General features: G+C 34.2%; 1 non-coding gene across 1 annotated transcript; it reads left to right on the forward strand.

Moving 5' to 3' along the window:
* The first annotated feature begins 942 nt into the window (after positions 1 to 942).
* Positions 943 to 1,049, forward strand: LOC145038175 (small nucleolar RNA R71). The gene has a single exon (XR_013679238.1). It is a non-coding gene; the product is annotated as a small nucleolar RNA R71 (small nucleolar RNA).
* The last annotated feature ends 6,601 nt before the right edge of the window (positions 1,050 to 7,650 follow it).

Below are 7,650 nucleotides of genomic sequence, written 5' to 3' on the forward strand. Positions count from 1 at the left end.
TGATGATTGTGATTCCATTTGAGGCTTCCACACTATTGGGGCTAGGCACTCAAGCTTCATGAAGACTTTCTACATCAAAGAGGTATGTATTCTATCTTGTTACACTCATTGTTTTGTATGCTAGATTAGGATAATACCTTGGATGTTCTTATTTGCATGTATAATAGAGAAAACATAGATCCAACGTATTTAGGGTTGCATGTACACTTAGGAGTGTTAGAATGCTCAAAACCCAACAGTTAGTTGACCAAGTTGAGCTTCGAGATTGTGGATCGATGCTTGATGATTTCTTAATAGGGCTTGCTGGTCACTTAGCATAGCTTGTTGATCTTTCATCGTCTTCAATTGATCCTTCAATACTACATCAGTGTCATCATGCCTTTTTTCAGAAGCTTCCATGAAACGAACTAGCATGTCCTCCAAGTCAACTTTCTTCTCAGCTGGTGGTTGCTCTTTTTGGTAGAATCCTTGGTTTGTCTGCCTATATTTTTCTTCCTTTTGCTTCTTGTATTCATCATATGGCAGCCATTCCTCTTTGGTTTTCTCCAGTCTTCAACATATTTATCCCCACTAGAATAGTAAACTTTAGCTTTTTTATACCCATTATCATCTAAGTGACAATCTTTGGTCAATTGTGGACCATTACACCTTTCACATCCAACTCTAATAGCATGTATTGTCTGGTCCATATTTTTCATTTTCCTGTCCATAGTATCAATCATGGCTAGTACAACAACCAATTCTACAGAATTTCCACCCCCGCTTCCTTTAACTCCCTCATTTATTGGATTGTGGTACTCACGGGAATGTTTTCCAAATTCTTCAACTAACTCCTTGACTTCCCTTAGATTTATCTTAGTTAGTGGTCCTTGAGAATCAAGGAGTTTCCTTCTCATGAAATTAACACCATTATAGAATATAGACACTTCTTGTTGTATATTGAGGTCATTTTGAGGATAGTTTCTAAACAATCCTTTATAGCGTTCCCATGCCTCATAAAGTGACTCACCCGAATTTTTCTCAAAATTGGGTATTGCCTTCTTGAGTTTAGCTATCTTGGAAGGTGGGTAGAATTTTTCTAAAAACTGCTCGCGCATTTGGGCCCAAGTAGTGATTGCACTAGGTGGTAGTGCCTTTAGCCAGTCTTTTGCAGCTCCTTTAAAAGTGACTGTCAGCTTCCTTAGCAAGACTGTCTCTCTAGGAACATTTGGGACATTGAAATAATCTGCTATATAATTTCCTTCATCTAAATGTTTGTAAGCATCCTCATGATCCTTTCCAGAAAATGGTACATCCTTAAGTGCAGTAAGGATGTGTCCTTGCAGCTCAAATGTGGCAGTTGCAGGAATTGTAGGTTGTATTAGGCCAGCACCAACATCATCTCAAATTAGCTTTTTGTAAGCTCCCATGGACATATCTGCAATATCCTCCATCTTGCTATCAGATTCATCTTCATATTCACTTCTATGTAATGCAAATTCAAGCTCAGATTCTCGTGGGTTAGATTTTTGAACAAAGTCTTCAGCTTTGTTCTTGTCCTTTGAGGATGTACTAGATTCCTCCATTTTCTTTCCTGACTTCTTTCCAAAGATTGATTTGAGATCTTTGTTGGATGACTTATTTGGTGTTTGGTTTACTCCTATGTTCTTATCCGACTTCTTGTGAAGGGCCCACTCTGGATCATCAAGTGGTGGCACTAAAGGTGTGTTGGAACATCTAGTCATGAACTTCTGCAAAATAAATAAAAATAAAAACGTAAATATGAACTAAAACATAAAAACAACGAAAAACTGGAAATGACTGGATTTACGTCGTGAGCCCTAAAAGCTCACGTCGTGAGTTTAGTACTGGAAGAAATACACTAAACTGAAAAATAACTTTTTGCAGGTTTTAACCCACAAAAAGGATCGATTAAATTAAAGCAAATAAATCAACAATTAAATAAGTCGTTCCCCGACAACGGCGCGAAAAACTTTGATGTGCACAAAAGTACCTACTAGTTTTAAATTTATAACCTAACTAATATGCACCTAGGCAGTGATTGTAATGTAGTTAAGTAAGTTGGGATCGAACACAGGGAACGGATTTAATTAACAAAAATAATTACTCTAAATTAATCTAAAATTAAACAATAATTTAAAATGTTTTTATCTAATTTTGCAAGTTCAGACAAACTTAATTTCTTAGCACAATTCAATCAATAAACAAAACACTTCTATTAGTTCGAATCCACTTTCCCTCAATGGTTTATAAATTAATTATGACTACTCCTGTTGGTTACCAATTAAAACATTATTAGCAATTCAGTTCTAAATTTACTAATATCAATTAATTCATGTAGATCAATGTATGGTCACGCATAATTTAACATAGAATCAATTGTTGAATTATATTGGAGCTATGTAAGATTGGGTTGACAAACACAAATTATGGTCATAACATGAGTTCTCTAGCACAGTCTAATTTTATAATTGAATTCCTTAACTAAGATTGGTTCGATCTTAGCTCTAATAATCTAATGTTCATTAAATTACTAGGTGTTCAAATTCATGTAGAATAATGGTCATTAACTACACAGAATAAGAAGTTTAGGCAATCTAATTATTAAATCAAGCATGCTATGTATACCAATCAAACCCAAGACATAACTAACATGAAAAATCTAGATTAATAAAATAAAACCATGAGTTCCAGCTTCATCTAGCTAACAGAAGCAGCTAGATTTAGCTAGACATGCTAACACATAAATATGAACAATCCTTAGTCAAAAACATATTAAAAGTACCAAACTAGAATCAAATTATAACTTTTTCTTCTTCATTTGTGTTAAAACCAATTTCCTGGCCTTCTTTCTCTTTGATTTTCGACTTTTGGAACTTCTCTAAAACCAGCTAACCTCCCAAAGTCGTAGTGATCAAGGATATATATAGTTTTTGGATTTTACCCGATTCACATCGTGAGCCTTTAAAGTTCACCTCGTGAATCCAGTAGATATCCGTGTTCAACACGGATTCCTGATCCGCAATGTTTATCTTCTAGAAGACCTAACTCACGTCGTGAATCATTTAATACTCACCTTGTGAGTAAGTATTTTCCTGAATTTCTGGTCTTTCAAGCATTCATCCTCAAACATGTAGAAAGAAGAAGGATGAAGCACATTGAACAGAGGATGAAAAAAGGAAAATCAATGTTGAACCTTTCCCATTGAATGATTACATTTCAATGCCCAATCATGTCGAATTTGAATTTATTTACGGTTTAAAGTCAAAGGTTCGAAATTAGGTACTAGGTTCATCTTTTCATAATGCATTTCAAACTAATGCTCAAGGACCCAAAAGGTCTTGGGGACCTAAATTCTTATGAATGATTGTAGGTACTATGTGATGAGCAATACGATGAGAATTAGTACATTGATAGTGGTTACTCTCAATACTGACTGGGCGAAAGGATAATTTGTGAGACTTTCAAAATCTAGAGAATGCAGGAGTAGTGACGTTTGGCAACAACAACAAATGCAAAGTCAAGGGTATGACAAGGTGACAAAGGGAAAATTCACTATAAATAGAGTGGTGTATGTCAAAGGCTTACAACATAACTTGATAAGAGTTTCACAACTCGTTGTGGGCATTGACAATCAATTTGTGTTCGACGAAGAAAGAAGCATCATCTCTTGCAAAGAAACAAAGGAAATTCTTCTCAATTCGAAAAGAAAATGAGATATTTTTATGCTCGACATGAAACCTATTGTTGCTGCTTCCTATGTGTGTATACTCTTAAAAGCTTCATCTGATCGTAGTTGGTTATGGCATCATCATCTATCCCATCTGAATTTCAAAAATCTCAACAAGCTAGTTTTACATGATCTAGTTCTAGGCTTACCTGTATTAAAATTTGATAGCAATTTGTTGTGTGCTGCTTGTGAACAGGGAAAAAACATAGAAAAGGTCATCCAGTTGTCATCGATTCCAAGATCATCGAACCTTTAGAACTTATTCACATTGATTTATGTGGACCTTCGACTGTTGTGACTCTCAATAAACATATGTACATATTTGTCATTGTTGAAGAGTTTTGAAGGATTACTTGGGTTTTCTTTCTTTGTCATAAGTCTAAAACATCTCAAGTGATGATTGATTTTATCAAAAACATCAAGTTGAGTTTGAGGAAGAAAGTTCAAAGAATTAAGAGTAACAATGTTTGATAATTCAAAAATCGAATTCTTGATTCATGCTTGAATGAATTGGGAATTTCGCATAACTTTTCATCTTCTTACACACGCAACAAAATGTTGTAGTTGAAAAGAGAAATCTCTCTCCATGCGAAGCTACAAGAACCATGCTTACATATGTGAATCTGCCTCAATATATTTGGCCAGAAGTTGTTTCGACGACGTGTTTCACATAAATTTTTTTTTGTTATTCATCATCTTTTTAAAATCACTCCTTATGAGATCATTAACAAATGAAAGCCTAATGTTAAATTCTTTCATGTTTTTTGGATGCAGGTGCTTTATAATGAATCTCAAGGACAATCTTTCTAAATATTAGTTAAAAGTTGATGAAGGAATTTTTCTGGGATATTCGCACAATTCCGTTGCATATCATTTCTGAAACAAATGATGAGTCAAAAATTATGAATTCTTATGATGATGATAACTATGATTTGATTTTTGGTATTCCAGATATAGTGATAGATGTTGAAAATCATGTTGATGACAATCGTATTCCTGAAGAATTGAACCATCCAGATGATTCGACTGCTACTTGGGAAGAAAATGATTCCATTCAACCTCAACTTCCCATGTAAACGTTGAAAGGGTGCCGGTTTCGACGGGTGATAAAGTGGAGGGGGAGCACTTGAGTTTGATATTACATGGTAATACTCATAATTTAACTATTGAGGGGAGCATGTGCAGGATAATGATGATGTCGAGGGGGAGCATCTCAATTCGAATCCATTAGCTGAATGGGAGCTAAATGGGTCGATTCATAATGATCTAAATGATCAAACTAATCAGTTTCATGATGTTGTTGACAATGTTTCGAATGCAAGTGAAGGTTCAGAAGTAGATGATTTATTTGAAGATGCACCTTTAGATTTGATCATGCATACCCATCAATGGATAAATGGACTCTTAGTCATCCAAAGGAAAAGGTTAATGGTGATCCACATGTTGGAATCATGACACGAGCATAAATTCAAGCTAAGAATGAAGTACTTAATGTTCACCAGGAATATTGTATGTTTAACGTGGTTATTTCAAAACTTGAACCTAAAACAATAAAGGTTGCATTAGAACACTTAGATTGGGTGGCTGTAATGCAATATGAACTGGTAGAATTTGAACGAAACAAAGTTTCGAGGTTAATTCCTAAACCTAATGATGTTTCGTTAATTGGGTTAAAATGTAATTTTAAGAATAAGACTAATAAAGGAGGTAATGTGATTCGAAATAAGGCAATATTAGTTGTTAAAGGTTATTCTCACGAAAAGGAATAGATTATGAGGACAACTTTGCCCCTATTACAAGACTCGATGCTGTTAGAATTTTTCTTGCTTTTGCGGCACATAAGGATTTCGATGTATATCAAATGAATGTTAAGTGTGCATTCCTAAACGGTGTATTGGAGGAAACATTATATATCAAACAACCACTTGGTTTCGTCAATGATAAGTATCCTAATTACTGTTATGTTTTAGAAAAGGCAGTTTGTGGGTTGAAACAAGCACCTCATGCCTGGTACGCAACCTTACTATTTTTTTGAAAGAATTTAAATTTAACGAAGGATAATTTAATCCCACATTATTTCAAAATAAAGTTGGGAAACACTTGATGCTTGTTCGAATTTATGTCGGTAATATAATTTTTGGTTTAACTGACCCTTTGTTATCAAAGGAATTTTGAGGAGCTTATGAAAAGCAAGTTCGAAATGAGCATGATGGAAAATATTAATAATTTTGGGTTTACATATTCATCATAGTAGGGAAGGAAACTTAATAAATCAATAAAAATATATGTGGAACTTGCTTGAAAGTTTGGGATGACGAATAACACAAAACTAAAAGTACCAACGACAGTTGGAATACGTTTGAATCCTTCATTGGATAAGCCAGCAGTGGACTTAACTACATATCAAAGCATGATAGGTTTGCTTTTATAGTTAACTACGAGTCGACCTACTATCATGTTTGTTGTGTGTAACTGTGCTAGGGGCCAATCGAACCCGAGCGAACCCCATCTCAATGTTGAGAAGAACGTATTTTGTTATCTCAAATAAACAATTTTGTTGTGTCTTTGGTATCCTTCGAAGACCGGATTCTTTGTACAAGATTTCTTAGACGCTGACCTAGGTGGATTTCAACTTGATCGCAAAAGCACAACAGAAGGATGCCAATTGTTGGATAGGAAGCTAGTAAGATGGCAATTGAAGAAACAAATATGTGTTTTGATTTCTAAAGCATAAGCAGAGTATGTGGCTGTTGCAGCTTACACTTCTTAAGTTATATGGATACAAAATCAACTGCACGATTATGCTATCAATATGAAGAAGAATCCTGTGTATTGTGACTCGCAAAGTGCTATTCGCATCTGCCATAATCCAGTCCAACATTCGAAAACCAAACACATTCCTCTTTGTTATCACTTCATCAAAGACCATGTAGAAGACATGAACATAGAGGTTCATTTTGTGAAAACAACGGATCAACTTGCAGATATATATTTAAAAAAACTTTAGACCATAAGTCATTTTTAAGGATTTTGAATGGTTTAGGGATGATCGACGAAAGTTCTATTCCTGGTTCATCTTTATTGAAAAGATGTCGATATGGTTGGTGTTTTACTGAATATTTCAAAGGTTACTGATCATGATTCAACATTCGCAAACTTGCTTTCATAATTCATCTGAATCGTTCTAACCTCAATTCGCTTTAATTTGTGGTAGAGAAAGTCGTTTGCTGTACAATATCTTTGGGGGTTACTACTTCTTACATTGAACGTTACTGGTAACACCTTATAATTTTGTTTTTGTATGATTTCTATTAAATATCAAAAATCCAAAAAGATATTTTTATTTTGTCTTTCATTTTTAAAATAAAAAATGCAAAAACATTTTTTTTGTTTTTAATTTTTGAAAACAAAAATCCCAAAAGATTTTCTTGTTTTTATTTTCATATTATGTTTAACCTTTCGTATGTCATTCTAACAACATATTGTTGTGGCACATGTTGTTGCGAATGTTCAACGATCATATTAAAAAGGGGAACATGTATTATTTTGAATTAATGTACTAGTTAGGAGTAGCTAGAAGCATGTTGTTATATGTTGACCTCAAGTATCATAGACTTTATATGTTCAAAGCCTTAATGAATCTCTCACTACGAGTGTTCCTTCAAAATCAGGCTATATTCACATTAGTCAAAGGGCTACCTTTCTCTTCTCATATTGAGTAAAAAGATTCATGAAATGTCCATATCTTTCACATAGGTACAATGAGTTTCTTTAATTAATCTTTTGCACCAAAACTTTCTTCATGATCACACACATCACTGCATATCCTCGACATCTCTGGTAGAAATCAACCAGAATGTATATATTGCAAAAAATATGTGTTTATGATCCTGATTCATTCTTCCATGATGATGGTGAAA

The sequence above is a fragment of the Lactuca saligna genome, chromosome 3 (assembly GCF_052625555.1).
Source record: "Lactuca saligna cultivar CGN05327 chromosome 3, ASM5262555v1, whole genome shotgun sequence".
NCBI classification, from domain to species: Eukaryota; Viridiplantae; Streptophyta; class Magnoliopsida; order Asterales; family Asteraceae; genus Lactuca; species Lactuca saligna.